This window comes from Pongo pygmaeus, chromosome 17, assembly GCF_028885625.2.
Source record: "Pongo pygmaeus isolate AG05252 chromosome 17, NHGRI_mPonPyg2-v2.0_pri, whole genome shotgun sequence".
Classification (NCBI taxonomy): Eukaryota; Metazoa; Chordata; class Mammalia; order Primates; family Hominidae; genus Pongo; species Pongo pygmaeus.
Window position 1 is genome coordinate 60,841,137 of NC_072390.2, and position 19,025 is coordinate 60,860,161.

At 45.4% G+C, this 19,025-nt stretch overlaps 1 protein-coding gene across 6 annotated transcripts in view; it reads left to right on the plus strand.

Moving 5' to 3' along the window:
* Positions 1 to 370: 370 nt before the first annotated feature.
* The window catches only part of ARK2N (arkadia (RNF111) N-terminal like PKA signaling regulator 2N), a 95,955-nt gene continuing 77,300 nt past the window's right edge, over positions 371 to 19,025 (plus strand). Inside the window, exon 1 of one of the 6 annotated variants that reach the window (XM_063653625.1) lies at positions 371 to 566. The gene's annotated coding sequence lies outside the window, so the exon portion shown is untranslated. Of the gene's footprint in view, positions 1,184 to 19,025 lie in introns of all 6 variants that reach the window. The other 5 variants (XM_054460468.2, XM_054460467.2, XM_054460469.2 and 2 more) reach the window with 5 other exon arrangements.

Below are 19,025 nucleotides of genomic sequence, written 5' to 3' on the forward strand. Positions count from 1 at the left end.
GGTGACAGGCCTCATCCGAGGTTCCAGCACAGCTCTGTAAAGGTAAAGACCGTTTACATTTTCCTCCTCAAAGCTGCTTTATTATTATTTTTCTTCTCAAAACACTGCTTTGCTTTGGGGGAGCGCGAGTCCTTGGCCAGATCCTGAGTCGTGAGATATGTCTTCAGCATCTCCTGCTCCTCCTTGGGAAACGCTCTACCCGCCAGTGGGCCTGCGCCCTCCTCCCCTTTCTCGGGGTTCGGGTCCACCTCGTTTCCCCGACCCTCCCCAGGGCTGACTGCAAATCGGAGGGCGACTGCAGAGGCGGAATTCGGGGCGGGGGGGGGTCTCCCCCGCGGGCCCCGTCCCACCAGCAGGTGGCGGTCGATCTGCAAGGCCTGCAAGATGCCCGGGCAGAAACTTGAGCAGATGTTGGTGCCGCTGCCCTAGAAGAGCTCAGCCGAGTCTCCCCGAGCCCAGCTGTCGGCATCCGCGAAAAAGCGGGGAGAGAAGGGCACGGGCTCTCCGCTGGAGCGACTCAGGGATTCAGACACCGCAAGCTGCTTTCGGAAGGGCTTCAGGAGGGGGTGAGTACTGAGCAGCGCACAGAAAAGGGAGCGCTGTCCTTTGCTGAAGGCATTGCCCTTGGCTTGCATTGAGTGGCTTTCCCACCCCCCGGGAAAGACATTTCGGGAAGGTGACGGTCTCAACAGAAGGAGGGAGCGCGGGAAAGAAGCCCGGGGAGCTGGCGCCTTCACGCCCCGAGGTCTGCAGCGGGAGGAGCGCGGGTTCCATCGCGCCAGATGGCGCTGTCTGGCTTTTCTCGGGCCTCGGGCGCCAGTCTCCAGAGGTCTCCGGCGCAGCGTCCTCTCTAGCCGGCCGACGCGGGCTCTGTGTTTCCGGGCGGAAGTGAGGCGCCGAGCGGAACGGCCTCTGGTGACATTTTCTTGGGGGCGGCTCGGACGACTGAAGGGACTTGGTGGTAGAGGCTGCGGAGGCGGCGAGGTTCACTTTGGTCCCGGCAGGGGCTCTGACCGCGACCCTCTGCTCGCCGCCGGGGCTTGTTCCGAGGAGGAGAAGGCGGCGGTGGCCGTCGCGTCCTGAGTCACCGCAGCGGGGACAGTCCCGGCCGGGGGTTCGGTGCGTGCCCCGACGGGGCGCGCGCGGATCGAGCGAGGAGGCACGGAGTCGCCGCGGAGCGCAGGTGAGGCGGGAAGGGGCGCAGGGCCGCGGCCTGGCTACTGGTCGAGTTGGGGGTCCCGGGCTGCGTCCCAGGGAGGGGTCGGGGCGAATCGGAGGGCTGCGGGCCGCGGTGAGGGCTCTGCGGCGTCCGGACGCCGGGGTCCTGGTGGGCCCGGCTGGTGGGCGCCGGGAACTCGCAGCTTGGATTGCCGGCTGACGCGGGGGCATCGCACCGCTCCGACCTCCTTGCTCGTCCGCCGCTGGTGACCCTCGCGTCCTCCCGGCCCGGCTGAGTTGGCTCTGGCACCCCAAGCCCCCAGACGCTGGGGCCAGGTTGAGGCGAGTCCTTTTCCGGGGATGCTGAGGGGAGGCTGGAGGTGCCGCAGTCCCCGGGCTGCCGGGGGAAGCGGTTTCACGGCCCTGGAGTTGTCTTCGCGCAACTTTCCGGCTCCTAGGCCCGCGGGGGAAGCAGTGGCGGCAACTCCGCCAGCTCCGAGAGCCGGGGGTCTGGCGCGGACACCTGCCCCTGCAGCGGAGAGCTCCGGCGCCGCGGCCGCAGTGGCCTTGGTGGAGGGAGAAAAGGCTTTCTTATAGGCTTGGCGCCGCCTGCCTCTCGGCGCTTCCACTACCTTCGGTCGGCAGGCGCCTCCAGTCAATGCGAGAGGATATGTCAGTCTCCAAAATAGACCGCTTCTGAGGAGTTTGTCAACTTTATTTCAAAACCGGCGAGGATGTACACTGACGAACCCGGGTTAAAGACTATCGCCTTTACGCAAGCCATTCATTCTCACTTTTAAATTGTCCTCTCCACCCCCCCGCCCCCCGCCCCGACCCCCGTCCCCGCCAGCCCCCATCACAAAATTGATGCTCACAGGTTGAAGTAGAGAACATCGGTACGAGCCCTACCAGATCCTTGAGCAGTTTCTGCTTGGATGGGTTTTTCGTTTTTTGCCTGACCTTTTGCTTTCTGAATCCTCCCACCCAGTAGAATTAAAATTCTACTGATGATACTTCGTCAAGGTTGGACCTCTTAATTACAAATACATCTGCCAATTTTGCTTAGGCTATTATTGTGTAGTATTGGGTACATGCTAACAGAATCACTCCCTTTCTTCTCTTGGGATATTTTAAGGATGGAAGCTATTAACTTTCTAATGTAGTTTTGCTGATCTTGGCAATCTAGATTCCTCCAGTAATCAGAGCATTGCCTTTTGGTTTAACAAGCATTTTTAGAGGCCTGCAATTGATAGTTACTACCTGATGTCCTTAGGAGTCACATCGCTAACCATTTTTTTTTTTTTTTTGAGACGGAGTCTCGCTCTGTAGCCCAGGCTGGATGGAGTTCAGTGGTGAGATCTCGGCTCACTGCAACTTCCGCCTCTCGGGTTCTGGTTCAGGCAATTATCCTGCCTCAGCCTCCCGAGTAGCTGGGATTACGGGCACGCGCCACCACGCCCAGCTAATTTTTGTATTTTTAGTAGAGACGGGGTTTCACCACGTTGGCCAGGCTGGTCTTGACCTCCTGACCTCGTGATCCGCCCGCCTTGGCTTCCCAAAGTGCTGGGGTTGCAGGCGTGAGCCATGGCGCCCGGCCTGAATCAGATTTCTTAATGGGAAAAAAATTTTTTTCTGACACCTTTTTGTGAAACATAGGATGGACTGGATATTGGAGCTGGAAACTTTCCCCATTGTTAGAATAAGTTCTCACTTTTAAATTGTGAATAAGTTGTTACTTATTCACTTTATATTACTTTAACATGCATTTATGTGAGAGTAACTGTCATAATACTCTTTGTTTTATGGTTATGATTAATTCAAAACACATATAGTAAAGATAAATTCAGCTTTAGGTTCTAATTTAAAGCAGTTCCTTTAGAACTGAGGGCTAATGCGTGTCTTTCAAAGGTTTCTTGCTTCTAATATTAATAGTGACATTGGTACTTTCAGTCTCTTTATTGTGTGACTAGTAAATTCTGTGCGCTTCTGTAGTTACCCATTATACAAGAAGTTGTTTTGTTGGAATTCCCAATCTTACAGCTTTTTTTGACACGTGCATGAACAGACTTGATAGATAGGCAATTTCAGTATTCTTCTTTTTAAAGTTTGGAATTCATGTACACTAGAGACTCAAACCTTACTTTGGTAAATCATCTTAGATCTTCCTCATTTTCCTGCACGTAACTGAGGATATGGAAATAGCATGTATTCATATTTACTGAATTGACAGTACTTGAGAAAAACCTGTAAAAGGTGAAAAATGTGTGTGTGCTTTTTTTTTTTTTTTTTTTTAAAGACACTCTTGCTCTGTCACCCAGGCTGGAATGCAGTGGCATGATCACAGCTCACTGCAGCCTCAACCTCCCGAGCTCAAGCATTCCTCCCACCTCAACCTCCCAAGTAGCTGAGACCACAGGCTCACGCCACTACACTCAGCTAATTTTTAAATTTTTTTTTTTTTTTTTTTTTGAGACAGAGTTTCGCTCTTGTTGTCCAGACTGGAGTGCAATCTCCACTCACTGCAACCTCCACCTCCTGGGTTCAAGCGATTCTCCTGCCTCAGCCTACCAATTAGCTGGGATTACAGGCATGTGCCAGCACGCCTGGCTAATTTTGTATTTTTAGTAGAGACGGGTTTTCTCCGTGTTGGTCAGGCTGGTCTCGAACTCCTGACCTCAGGTGATCTGCCTGCCTCGGCTCCCAAAGTGCTGGGATTACAGGTGTGAGCCACCATGCCTGGCTAATTTTTAAATTTTTTGTAGTGATGGAGTCTCCCTATGTTGCCCACACTTGTCTTGAACTCTTGGGCTCAGGCAGTCCTCCTGCCTTGGCCTCCCAAAGTGTTGGGATTACAGTTGTGAGCAACTGCACCCGGCCTAAATGTTGGATTTTTAATGTGTTCCTTTAAGGAATACTGATTTCATTATCTTCTGTTATTTTAGGAAAGAGTTTGGGACCAAATAAAGTTTCTTGGGTTACTGTAATTCTGTAGGCAAAATGAAATACATATGATAATTTGAATAAAAAGTTGTGAGACTGTAAAAGGGGAGAGCTATATAGAAGGGGGACAGAAAATAGAGTGGATAAAATATTTGTAAGGGGCTGGGCACAGTGGCTCACACCTCTGATCCCAGCATTTTGGGAGGCTGAGATGGGAGGATCAGTTGAACTCAGGAGTTTGAGACCAGTCTGGGCAACATAGTGAGAACCCCTTTCTTTTTCTTCTTTCGTTTGTTTGTTCTTTCTTTTTTTCTTTACTTTTTTTTTTTTTTTTGATGGAGTCTTACTCTGTCGCCCAGGCTGGAGTACAGTGGCACGGTCTTGGCTCACTGCAACCTCTGCCTCCCGGGTTCAAATGATTCTTCCATGTCAGCCTCCCAAGTAGCTAAGACAGGTGCCTGCCACCACGCCTGACTAATTTTTTATTTTTAGTAGAGACGTGGTTTCACCACGTTGGCCAGGTTGGTCTTGAACTCCTGACCTCAAGTGATCACCCTCCTCGGCCTCCCAAAGTGCTGGGATTACAGGTGTGAGCCACCGCGCCTGGCCTTGAGAGCCCATTTCTATAAAAAATTAAAAAACTTAGCTGGGCGGGGTGGTATGCATCTTTAGTCCCTGCTGCTTGTGGGGCTGAGGTGGAAGGATCGCTCAGGAGGTTGAGGCTACAGTGAGCTGTGACTGTGCCAGTGCACTCCAGCCTGGGCAACAAAGTGAGACTTTGTCTCAAAAAAAAAAAAAAAAAATAATAATTCATGTGGAGCATCTTTATTTTCACAACAACAATTTATTGAGTGTTTACTGTGTGCCAGCAGTGCTCTAGTTGCAGGAACTATAGTGGTGAATAAGACCAACAAGGCCACCTGGTGCTTAAGGAGCTTAGACATTTAAACCTGAGGTTTGAGTTGGATTTCCAGGTGAGCATGCCAGGCTAGGGCAGCCTAACCAAAGTCATGATTATCAGTGCACTTGAATGGTTAAATGGGGCCAGTGCCTTGAGTTTTCAAAAGGAATGGATAGGGCAGATGGAGATAGGGCCAGGTTGCAAAGGTACCTTATTAGTCTGCTAATGGGTTGGGAATTTTCTTCTTTTTGGAGGAAAGAATTCCAGGTAGAATATGAAGAATGAGATAGGCATTCCTTTTATTTTTATTTATGTATTTTTTTTGAGACAGAGTCTCGCTGCGATGTCCAGGCTGGAGTGCAATGGCACAATCTCCGCTCACTGCAACCTCTACCTCCTGGGTTCAAGCGATTCTCCTGCCTCAGCCTCCCGAGTAGTTGGGATTGCAGGCATGTGCCATCATGCCCGGCTAATTTTTGTATTTTAGTAGAGACAGGGTTTCACCATGTTGGCCAGGCTGGTCTTGAACTCCTGACCTCGGGTGATCCACCTCGGCCTCCCAAAGTGCTGGGATTATAGGCGGGAGCCACCGTGCCTGGCCCCGACATTACTTTTTAAAGATTTTTCTGGGGCTGCATGCAGTGGCTCATGCCTGTAATCCCAGCACGTTGGGAGGCCGAGGCCGGTGGATTGCTTGAGCCCGGGAGACCAGCCTGGGCAACATGGCAAAACCCTGTCTCTACAGAAAAATTAAAAGATTATCTGGGTGTGGTGGCACACGCCTGTAGTCCCAGCTACTCAGGAGGCTGAAATGGGAGGAGCAGTTGAGCCCAGGAGTTTGTGGCTGCAGTGAGTGGTGATCATGCCACTGCCTGAGAGTCTTTCTCAAAAAAAAAAAAAAAAAAAAAAGAACAAAAATATTTTTCTTTATTATCCTTAAGTTGAGTGAATACAAATTTTTTTTGAGATGGAGTTTTGCCCTTTCACCCAGGCTGAAGTGCAGTGTCAGGATCTTGGCTCACAGCAACCTCCGCCTGCTGGGTTCAAGTGATTCTCCTGCCTCAGCCTCCCGAGTAGCTGGGATTACAGGCACGTGCCACCACACCCAGCTTTTTTTATATTTTTGGTAGAGACGAAGTTTCACCCTGTTGGCCAGGCTGGTCTTGAACTCCTGACCTCAAGTGATCGCTCACCTTGGCCTCCCAAAGTGCTAGGATTACAGGGGTGAGCCACTGAGCCCAGCCCAGTGAATATAAATTTTGTTGGTTTTATTTGTTTTAGTTTGGTTTATTTATTTTGATTTCTTGGTCATCAGATTAAATAAATCTGATAGTTATTTTTCTTTAGTTGTCAATTTCCAGTCTTGGTTTTGAGTTTGACTGTTGTCATAATACTCTTCTGAATCCTTTTAGCCTTTACCTTTACTTGTACCTCTTTTCCTTACTTTTTCAGAACTCTTATGATTCCACTGAAAGTAAAGAAGCAGTGTTTTTTACTTCTGTGTGGGCAGCTTCTCTCAGCAGAAGTGGGATTGATGTTCAGTCAGTCAGTTTTCACACTCAGCCTACAGGGCCTTGTAAAAGTAAGGAGCAGGAGCAGGGTGAAACTAAAAAGTATCTTGCTTTTTTAAAGTTATCTTTTTTTTTTTTTTTGAGACAGAGTTTCACTCTTGTTGCCCAGGCTGGGGTGCAATGGCGCAATCTCCGCTCACCGCAACCTCCGCCCCCCGGGTTCAAGCGATTCTCCTGCCTCAGCCTTCTGAGTAGCTGGGATTACAGTCATGTGCTGCCACGCCTGGCTAATTTGGTATTTTTAGTAGAGAAGGGGTTTCTCCATGTTAGTCAGGCTGGTCTCAAACTCCCGACCTCAGGTAATCTGCCTCCCAAAGTGCTGGGATTACAGGTGTGAGCCACCGCGCCTGGCCTAAAGTTCTCTTCTATATTCCTGAACTGCTAGGAGAGGAAACTATGTGATCTATGTATTATACAGATTTATCAGAACATATTTGTAGCAGTTGATAATAGTAAATGTGATTTTAAAATACTTTAAAGTAGCCAATATAACTGAGATTTGATAAGTTGTTTGATTAGTTGTTAGGATTTTTGGCTTTAATTTACAGTGTTTTGTTTCTCTTCTCTTTCATGTCTGTTCAAAATAAGGGACCTCATTCCTCTTTGCTCAGACTCTGCCACTTAATAGGTAGATGGTGTAAATTCCTAAATTATTAACTTGACTTTAAGTAATTTTAAAACCTACCTAAATGAGTATTTTCTAGTTAAGTGACAATTAATCTAAAGTGGAAATCTATCAGCAGGGACTTAATGCATATGTGGTATTTATACCTGGTTAAATTAAAAACCCATTTACTGAGCATTTACGTGCCAGGTGGTAATGGGCACATAAAATAAGCAGTTTGGGGTGGGGCACGGTGGCTCACGCCTGTAATCCCAGCACTTTGGGAGGCCAAGGTGGGCGGATCACCTGAAGTTCGGAGTTCGAGACCAGCCTCACCAACTTGGAGAAACCCTGTCTCTACTAAAAATACAAAATTAGTTGGACATGGTGGTGCATGCCTGTAATCCCAGCTACCTGGGAGGCTGAGGCAGGAGAATCTCTTGAACCTGGGAGGCAGTTGTGGTGAGCCAAGATTGTGCCATTGCACTCCAACCTGGGCAACAAGAGGGAAACTGTCTCAAATAAATAAATAAATAAATAAAATAAAAACAATAAAAACAAAACAAGCAAGCAGTCTGTGCCCACAGAACTCAACCTAGTGAACCAGATGATTTCTGAGTTTCCTTCCTGCTCTAAAATGTGGAGAAGAGAAAGTAGATTATAAGGGAAAAAAGTACTGCATAACAAAACAACTGTAGTGTGGAACTAGTGTTTTCCTTTATAAATTCATTTTAAATAAGGTATTAGAAAATAGCATTTTTCTTGGTATCTCTAAGCTTGAAAAGGCTGGAAACTTAAATGTCGTTTTTTGGGCTGGGCATGGTGACTCATGCCTGTAATCCCAGCACTTTGGGAAGCCGAGGCAGGTGGATCACGAGATCAGGAGTTCGAGACCAGCCTAGCCAATATGATGAAGCCCTGTTTCTACTAAAAATACAAAAATTAGCTGGGTGTGGTGGTGCACGCCTGTAGTCCCAGCTATTTGGGAGGCTGAGGCAGGAGAATTGCTTGAATCTGGGAGGTGAAAGTTGCAGTGAGCAGAGATCATGCCATTGCACTCCAGCTCTGGGCAACAGAGCAAGACTCCCTCTCGGGAGGTGGGGGGGAAATGTCGTTTTTTTGTAATGCCAGTTCATTTGCAAAATACATTTGCTTGTAATTTAAGTTCGTGTATTAGTTAAGTTCTGATTGTTGTTCAGAGAGAAACAACATTAAATCTGTTAAAACTTAGAGCAGCCATTCCTAAGAATGTATATAAACTAGAATTGTGCCAGGCATGGTGGCTTATGCCTGTAATCCCAGCACTTTGGGAGGCTGAGGCAGGCGGATCATGAGGTCAGGAGATCGAGACCATCCTGGCTAACATGGTGAAACCCCGTCTCTACTAAAAATACAAAAAATTAGCCAGACGTGGTGGCGGGCGCCTGTAGTCCCAGCTACTTGGGAGGTTTGAGGCAGGAGAATGGCATGAACCCAGGAGGAGGAGCTTGCGGTGAGCCAAGATCGCACCACTGCACTCCAGCCTGGGCAACAGAGCGAGACTCCGTCTCAAAAAAAAACAAAAAACAAAAAACTAGAATTGTGCTTGGGTAGTCTAGAAATTAAGTTTATTTTGATTGATTGATTGATTGATTGAGATGGGGTCTTACTATGTTGGCCAGGCTGGTCTCCAACTCCTGGGCCCAAGTGATCCTCCCATTTCAGCCTCTCATAGTGCTGGGATTACAGATGTGAGCCACTGTGCCTGGCTGAAATTAAGTTTTTATTAGCATAGTTAGCATTAGAGAAACAAGATACTGACCAAAGTGACAAGTAGAAGTTATTGTTTTACTGAGTTGACTAGTTTAAAAAAATGACCTTTACAATAATGTAAAGACAATAATGTCTGGAGTCTGTATTTTGCTAGGTGCCTTATAATTAGAGAAAGGTATTGTCGGGGATAGGGAAGTTGGGTGTGGACTAAAACTTAAGGAAAACAGGATTGTTTTTCTTTCTGTATTAAGAACAAAAACTTCATGTGGTTAAATATTTAAGCAGTATCCTTTCTGCCTTAGTTTTAACCTAGCATAGAAACATAGCTTATTCTTAAATCAACAATTTATTGTCAAGGGTTTCTTACTATTTTTCTCTGCTGAAATCAACTAAGCACTTCGCAGTGAGCCTGAGGGTGTGTATAGTGGAGAGAGTTTTGGCAGCTTTTATCTTGGGACCTCAGTTCCTGGCATGTGGTTATCCATCTTTATGTGAGTTGTCTTCTGAAGGAGATAGAAAATGACCAGGGCAGAAATCTTGGAGAAAATTTAGAACTTTTTTTTAGGGCCAGGCATGGTAGCTCACACCTGTAATCTCAGCACCTTGGGAGGCAGAGGTGGGAGGGTAGCTTGAGCCCAGGAGTTTTAGACCAGCCGGGGCAACAAAGTGAAACCCTGTCTCTATTAAAAAATTATTTTTAAAAATTAAAAGAACCTCTGTTTTAAATTATTCTTGATTTACACTGATGATGCTTTTGAGTACTTCAGAGAGTCTCTCATTAGCCACAGTGCTTTTTTTTTTTTTTTTTTTGCATTTGATAACTTCCTTGGCTTCTTACTTGATGCTAGTTTATTCACAGCCCTGGTGCAGGTCCAGGTACATGCCAGAAGTAATAATATCTGCAATATGAAGTGATTTGAGCAGCCATTATCACTCTTGACCTATTTATAGAGTTTATATCAGTGGAGAAAAAGTTGGCTGGCAAGCAAGATCTCTGGTGGTTGCAATCTCACAATTTATATTTAAGTTCCGGGTAGGCCAAATTCAGTGCATTATGGATAGATCCATTCAGCTGTATTAATATTAGTGTTCCCTTTCTGTACTCTAACCTTTTAGCACTCCAGTTTCCCAGTCAGCTTCACTGTTGAAGGAAAGAAAACCGAAAAACTTACCACACTAAAAAAAAAGGAATAGTTCCTTAATGTAATATGATAGTCAGTGTTCAGATTTCTCTATTATCTCATAAATGTGTCAGAGCAAGAGCCAAATAAGGTCTCTGCATCGTTTTGTAATCTGTAGGATCCCCCTCCATTTCTTTTCCCTAGCAGATTATTAGTTACAAAAGTTTTCCCAGTCTGGATTTAGCAGTTACATTCCTTTGGATTCCTGTGGTAGTGGTGGTAAACGTTTTTCTCTGACCCCTGGGTTTCTAGTTAATTGGTATTAGATTTAGAAGCTTGATCAGATTGTTTCTATAATATATATTCTTTCTCTTGCTTCTTTTGCAGGGGATGAGGGGAATACTTTATAGATGGTACTTGGATCAGTAGGTGCATAATATTTGGTTCCCTGTGATGTTAGTAGCTGTTGGTGATCATTGCCCAGTTCTGTTAATTTGTTACTCATAATTCCTTACTCTGAATGGGGCATCCTCTCTCATCAGTCCTAGTTTGAGTCTTTTATGCTTGTTTATGGGTTCTTCAAACTTTTCTTTCTTTTGAGGATTAAGGGAAGGGGTGAGTTGCTGTGGAGAAAAGGGCTCTTTCTACTATATTGTATTTCTGTGTTTTTTATTTTAGTTCTAATCTTTGGTTCTTGCATTGTCTGCATTGTCTATGCTGCAGCTTCTTGGTGGGAAAACTGACTCAAAATCCCAGCAAATAATTGAAAGAAGTCCTTCAAAACCAAATTTTTAAAAAAATTTTTTTCTGAGATAGAGTCTTGCTCTGTCACCCAGGCTGGAGTGCAGTGGCGCGATCTCAGCTCACTGCAACCTCCGCCTCCCAGGTTCAAGCGATTCTCCTGCCTCAGCCTCCTGAGTAGCTAGGATTACAGGTGTGTGCCACCATGCCTGGCTAATTTTTGTATTTTATTTTTGAGACAGAGCCTCACAATGTCACCCGGGCTGGTGTGCAGTGGCACAATCTCAGCTGCTTGCAACCTCTGCCTCCTGGATTCAAGCGATTTTCCTGCCTCAGCCTCCTGAGTAGCTAGGATTACAGGTGCCTGCCACCACGCCTGGCTAATTTTTTGTATTTTTAGTAGAGATGGGGTTTCACTAGGTTGGCCAGGCCGGTCTCGAACTCCTGACCTCGTGATCTGCCTGCCTTGGCCTCCCAAAGTGCTGGGATTACAGGCGTAAGCCACTGCGCCCAGCAGTTTTTGTATTTTTAATAGAGACGGGGTTTCAGCATGTTGGCCAGGCTGGTCTCGAATTCCTGACCTTGTGATCTGCCTGCCTCAGCCTCCCAAAGTGCTGGGATGACAGGCATGAGTTACTGCGCCTGGCCTCAAAAACCAAAATTTATGGCCAGGTGTTGTGGCTCACACTTGTCATCTCAGCACTTTGGGAGGCCAAGGCGGGCAGATGGCTTAAATACAGGAGTTTGAGACCAGACTGGGTGACATGGTGAAACTCCGTCTCTTCTAAAAATACGAAAATTAGCCTGGCTTGGTGGCATGCGGCTGTAGTCCCAGCTACTCAGGAAGCTGAGATGGGAGAATCACCTGAGCCTAGGAAGGTGAGGCTGCAATGAGCTGTGATTGTGCCACTACACTCTAGCCTGGGTGATAGAAATGAGACCCTGTCTCTAACAACAACAACAAAAAAGATTTAGGAAGATGAGTATTATGAGTGCAATGGAGTCTCTTCGTAGAATTGAATGTGTGAGGAGAGGGGCCTTCATTTGAATTTTAGTAAGATACTGCTTTCTACCTCATTTTGTGGTTATGTAGCTGAAGATATTTAGTTTCATAGTGCCTGATTCTTGCATATTTGCGTATAGATACACAGTCACTTTACATGCAGTATTCTAAATGTAAGGAAACAGCTTTACTAGGCTATTAGCAGTTGAGTCAGTTTTTGTCTTAGGTTTTATGTAGAAAGAGAAAAGGGGAGTTACTCTGTGAGAAATCATGTTGATTCTATGTAATGGAATATATTTTCATATACAAATGAATAGTACTTTTAAGCATACAAGTTGTTTCATTAGTGGTCTTGGTTTAAAAGACTCAGTTGATCAATTCAACAAATACCAGATATTGATTATGTGTTAGGAACTGTGAGTGAACTGATACTGAGTATGATCTCTGTTTTCATGGGAGATGCAACATAGAGGGCTGAGGGAGTAAGTAAAAACATTTAGGCATAATTTGTTTCTTTTCAGTTGTCTTTCTTATAGTATGCTATTTATTGTCCTCCCTCATGTATAAAGTTAACTCTTAACTTCTTGGGCTTAAATTTCCTCGATTGCTCTGTGTGTGCACATGTGCCACAGTCAGAAAAATCAGGTAATAATTGTTAGGTGTTAATTTTCTTGGATGATTACTAGTATTGTGATTGTCTTCCACCATTGTCATAGCTTTCTACTGTGCTAGCCAACTTGTCTAACTGAAATAACTTTTAAGTCTTTTTGTGGCAATTGCTAAAGCCAGCAGGAAGTAGGTCCACAAAAATGTTTGAAAGCCCTGCTTCATTCTAGTTTTATCTTCATGCATTGCAATTTGTCTCTTGTTTTCCAGTCTGCATATTCCCTATCCTCAATTCTAGTTTTTATTTAAAAAACCAGGTAAGGCCGGGCGTGGTGGCTCATGCCTGTAATCCCAGTACTTTGTGAGGCCTGGGCGGGCAGATCACTTGAGGTCAGGAGTTTGAGACCAGCCTGGCCAACATGATGAAACCCCGACTCTACTAAAAATAAAAAAATTAGCTGGGCGTGCTGGCATGCACTGGTAATCTCAGCTACTCAGGAGGCTGAGGAAGGAGAATCGCTTGAACCCAGGAGGCGGAGGTTGCTGTGAGCTGAGATCGTGCCACTGCACTGCAGCCTGGGCAACTTGAGTGAGACCCTGTCTCAAACAATAAAAACAAAAAAACAGGCAAAACTTCGAAAATACCTTAAGTTGGGCATTTTGGACAGGGAGGGGGGCATTTTTTTTAAGTGTTTAGGTATAGAATAGGCAAACTTTCACAAAGAGCTAAGAGAGTGTTTTTGTTTTATTATTTTTATTGATTGATTTAAAAGTTTATGGAGAGTGGTTTTTAAAGATGCACAGCTGATTATCATGAATTTTTTTTTTTTTTTTTTGAGACGAAGTCTTGCTCTGTCACCAGGCTGGAGTGCAGTGGTGCTATCTTGGCTCACTGCAGCCTCCACCTCCCAGGTTCAAGTGATTCTCCTGCCTCAGCCTCCCAAGTGGTTGGGACTACAGTTGCGCGCCACCATGCCCGTCTGATTTTTGTATTTTTAGTAGAGATTGGGTTTGACCATGTTGGCGAGGATGGTCTCAATCTCTTGACCTCATGATTCGCCCGCCTTGGCCTCCCAAAGTGCTGGGATTACAGGAGTGAGCCACCACACCCAACTGGTGATTTTTTTTTTTTTTTTTTTTTTGAGACGGAGTCTCGTTCTGTTGCCCAGGCTGGAGTGCAGTGGTGCGATCTCGGCTCACTACAAGCTCCACCATCTGGGTTCACACCATTCTCCTGCCTTAGCCTCTCGAGTAGCTGAGACTACAGGCGCCCACCACCACGCCCAGCTAATTTTGTTTTTGTATTTTTAGTAGAGAGGAGGTTTCACTGTGTTAGCCAAGATGGTCTTGAACTCCTGATCTCGTGATCCACCCGCCTCGGCCTCCCAGAGTGCTGGGATTACAGGCATGAGCCCCTGTGCCTGGCCAAATTTTGTTTTTTTAACCTTACTCCCAACTATTAAAGAACTTACTACTTTTTTTTTTTTTTTTAGATGGAGTTTCGCTCTTGTTGCCCAGGCTGGAGTGCAGTGGTGTCATCTTGGCTTACTGCACCCTCCACCTCCTGGGTTCAAGCAATTCTCCTGCCTTAGTCTCCCGAGTAGCTGAGATTACAGGTGCACACCGCCACGCCTGGCTAATTTTTGTATTTTTAGTAGACACAGGTTTCACCATGCTGGTCAGGCTGGTCTCCAACTCCCGACCTCAGGTGATCCGCCCGCCTTGGCCTCCCAAAGTGCTGGGATTATAGGCGTGAGCCACCGTGCCCGGCCAATAACTGTCTTAAAGGCAGAAATTTTTATTTTCTTGGAGTTAACTATATTCTTGTTTGTGATCTCTTGACTTCGGTTTATTTAAAGTTTTATTCATACGAGAAGTGCCCAGTTTCCTTGATTTTTGGTGCTAGGATAGTACATCATTTTTGAATAATAGATTCAGTAATAAACATACATGGTTTAATATTTAAACTGTAAGCCAGCTGACAGTTTTTGGGTTTTCAAGCTAAGCCTATTAAAAAAATAACTTAAAAAATTTGTTTAGACTAAACTGCTGTGAGGCTAAACTGTAACTCCCTCGCTAAGTAACTCCCTTGCTTAATAACTCCCTCTTCCCTCCGTGTATGGCATAGTTTTTCTGTTATTGATTAACCATTTGGCATACATTGAGCATAATTTTAAGTAAGCACAGTATGGAAGTTTTTTGTAAGCCTAGTATTATTATACCTATTTGAAGGGCACATGCTGTTTTTATGATGCCTTGGCAGATAATGTCAGGCAAGAGTAACTGACGTAAAGAGTAACTGTCCACTTGTACAGATTTTGTCCTTTAAAATCTCATGTATATATATTTTTGAGACAGAGTTTCGCTCTTGTTGCCCAGGCTGGAGTTCAATGGCGCAGTCTTGGCTCACTGCAACCTCTGCCTCCCGGGTTCAAGTGATTCTCCTGTCTCAGCCTCCTGAGCAGCTGGGATTATAGGTGCCTGCCACTACGCCTGGCCAGTTTTTGTTTTTTTAGTAGAGATGGGGTTTCACCATGTTGGCCAGGTTGGTTTCGGAACTCCTGACCTCAGGTGATCCACCTGCATAGGCCTCCCAAAGTGCTGGGATTACAGGCGTGAGCCACCGCGCCTGGCCAAAATCATATATATATATATATATAATTAATTAAATATATATAATTAATTAATTAATTAATTTTTTTTTTTGAGACAGAGTCTCGCTCTGTCACCCAGGCTGGAGTGCACTGGTGTGATCTGGGCTCACTGCAACCTCCGCCTCCTGGGTTCGAGCAATTCTCCTGCCTCAGCCTCCTGAGTAGATGGGACTACAGGCACCTGCCAACCATGCCCGGCTAATTTTTTGCAGTTTTAATAGAGATGGGGTTTTACCATGTTAGCCAGGATGGTCTTGATCTCCTGACCTCATGATCCGCCCACCTTGGCCTCCCAAAGTGTTGGGATTACAGGCGTGAGCCACCACGCCCAGCCCCTAAAATCATTTTTCTTTTTTTTTTTTTTTGAGGTGGAGTCTCATTCTTGTTGCCTAGGCTGGAGCGCAGTGGCGTGATCTTGGCTCACGGCAGCCTCCTCTTCCCGGGTTCAAGTGATTCTCCTGCCTCAGGCTCCTGAGTAGTTGGGATTACAAGCGTCTACCACCATGCCCTGCCAACTTTTGTATTTTTAGTAGACTGGGTTTCACCATGTTGGCCAGGCTGGTCTCAAACTCCTGACCTTAGGTGATCCACCTGTTTCAGCCTGCCAATGTGCTGGGATTACAGGTGTGAGCCTCAACGCCCAGCCTAAATCATATTTAAAAAGAAAAAATATATATATATGTATATATATATATATATTTTTTTTTTTTTCGGAAAGGATCTCACTCTGTTGCCCAGGCTTGGTGCAGTGGCATAATCGTGGCTGCCTGCAGCATTGACCTCCCTGGCTCAGGCGATCCGCCTGTCTCAGCCTTCTGAGTAGCTGAGACTATAGGCATTGCACCATGAGGCCCAACTTATTTTTCTTTTTTCTTTTTCTTTTTTTTTTTGAGACAGAGCCTTACCCTATTGCCCAGGCTGGAGTGCAGTGGCACCATCTCGGTTCACTGTAACCTCCACCTCCCAGGTTCAAGTGATTCTCCTGCCTCAGCCTCCCAAGTAGCTGGGACTACAGGCGCACACCACCGTGCCTGGCTACTTTTTTGTATTTTTAGTAGAGATGGGGTTTCACCATGTTGGCCAGGCTGGTCTCGAACTCCTGACCTCATGATCCACCCACCTCGGCCTCCCAAAGTGCTGGGATTACAGGCATGAGCCACCACATGTGGTGGCCCAGCTTGTTTTTCTTATTTTTAGTAGGGACGAGGTCTCACTATGTTGCCTACACTGGTTTCGAACTCCTGAGCTCAAGCAATCCTCCTACCTTGACCTCCCAAAGTGCTGGAGATTACAGGTGTGAGCCACCATGCCTGGCAAAAATTTTAAATGGTTAGGGAATTATTAACATAAAAATATAAGATTTTGAAATGTCAACTTATCTTTTAAAAAATCAAAACGTTGGCTGGGCGCAGTGGCTTATGCCTGTAATCTCAGCATTTTGGGAGGCAGAGGCCGGGGGATCACTTGAGCCCAGGAGTTCAAGATCCTGAGTCAGAAAAGATCTTGGTATGTTGAAAGATCTGGAGCCTAATGAGGGCAAATGGTGCTGCTGATGAGATTTGAGTGACACGTATCTGGGCTTCAAAAAAAAATCAAAGTTGACCGGGTGCGGGGTGGCTCACGCTTGTAATCCCAGCACTTTGGGAGGCCGAGGCCGGTGGATCATCTGAGGTCAGGAGTTCGAGACCAGCCTGGACTAAATGGTGAAACCCCATCACTATTAAAAATAAAAAAATTAGCCAGGCGTGGTGGCCGGTGCCTCGAATACCAGCTACTCAGGAAGCTGAGGTGGGAGAATCGCCTCAACCTGGGAGGCGGAGATTGCCGTGAGCCAAGATTATGCCACTGCACTCCAGCCTGGGTGAAAGAGCGAGACTCTGTCTCAAAAAAAAAAAAAAAAAAAAAAAATCAAAGTTTATTCTAATTGGAAGGAAACATGTATAGGGAAAGTATAGGTCAAGGCAAGGAGCTGTTTTGTTCCCCTTCTTACGTGTGAAATGTAGATGTGCTTTTATTTACACAAAAGGTGTATTCTTGTATATTTGTGGGCAACCAAATTCTAAATAGCAACCTTCAAATACATTAGGAAAACTTACTTTAAAGGAGTCTGTATTAAAACATTTTTTTAAAAAAAATTATTTAAAGAGATGGGGTCTCATTATGTTACCCAGGCTGGCCTTAAATTTCTTGGGTTCAAGTGATCCTCTGCCATAGCCTCCTGAATAGTTGGTACTGCAGGCACATGCTATGATGCCCAGATAAAACCTTATCTTTGGCCAGGTGTGGTGGCTCATGTCTGTAATCCCTGCAGTTTGCAAGACCAGGGTGGGTAGAGTTTGTTACCAGTCTGGGCAACATAGTGAAATCCTTGTTTCTATAAAAAATTATCTGGGCTTGGTGGCGTGTGCCTGTAGTCCCAACTACTTGGGACACCAAGGTGGGCGGATCGCTTGAGCCTGAGGGTTTGACGGTGCAGTGAGTGATGATCATGCCCCTGCCCTCTAGCCTGGGTGACAGAGTGAGACACTGTTTCAAAAAAGGAAAAAAAAGAAAACCTTATCTTTTAAATGTGTATAACCTAATTTATCTTTTGTAAAGATACAGACATTCAGAACTTTTACATTTGGTTGAAGAAGGCTACTTGTGTAGCATGATCTAGTCTTATCCTGACAGGCAGGTTGGAAATTCAGAAACTCTTCTAAATATATCTATCTAAATATATTTTGGCCATTGACCTACATATTCTTTTCTTAGAAATCAGGATTATACATTTTAGGTTAGCTATGAGCAGTAATTAATGAAAATAATTAAAATGTTCTGAAAACCTAAATAGAATTTTTTAGAGATAGTTGTCAACATGGGAAGGCCGTTTATCTTGTGTAGTGTTTTAAAATTACAGCTTTTCAGGCCGGGTGCGGTGGCTCATGCCTGTAATCCCAGCACTTTGGGAGGCTGAGGCGGGTGGATCTCATGAGGTCGGGTATTCAAGACCAGCCTGACCAACATGGAGAAACCCTGTCTCTAGTAAAAATACAAAAATTAGCCAGGCGTGGTGGCGCATGCCTGTAATCCCAGCTACTCGGGAGGCTGAGGCAGGAGAATCACTTGAACCCGGGAGGCAGAGGTTGCGGTGAGCTGAGATCACACCACTGCACTCCAGCCTGGGCAACAAGAGTGAAACTCTGTCCCCCGGCCCCCCGAAAAAAAAAACAATTACAGCTTTTCAAAAAACCTGCAAATATGCGGTAAAACATTCATCAATTTAAAAAAATCATTAGTGTCCAGAGCATTCTTTGGATGGATTTTTGAAATGAAATTACCTACATCTTTTAAAAACATTTCTTGAAACTTTTTGAAAACATTGAGATCTCACCTAATTCATAGTAGGATTATGCTGTGTCTAAAGTTTACCAGCAGCCCCAGTGACACTCCTGTAGTGTAGCGTGGAGGCACTAGTTTTAATGCTAAGAAGCAAAGGCCAAGGTAGTACAGATTGCTCCCATATTGCCTTATCCAAGCCTGTATGTAGACCCATTAACTGCACTGGTTTTCTGTATGCTATAACCCTAGCTCCTATGAGAGATGTTTTTGCAGAAGATGGCTGTAATGTGCGTGTATGCATCATCTGTGTTTTTTTTTTTAAAGCAAAAGTGAGATTTAATAGATTCATTTAACTGTGACAAATCCAGTGTGCAACTGGTCTCTGGCCCAATTGGATCCAGTGCTCATTTGATATTATCTCGGCACTGTTTTTATCTCTTTGTGTACTGGCTCTGTGTACTGCTTTTGGGCTTTATTTTCAACCAGGCTTTCCTCTCATGAGGGCAGAGTTGACCCCCGGTAGCTCTCAACTAACTCATTTCCTCAGTATTGAGAAAAAAAATTAATAGACTTTAGTTTTTAGAAGAGTTTTAGGTTTGCAGAAAAATTTAACAGAAAGTACAGAGGGTCCTCAACCAATTTTGCCCTATTAA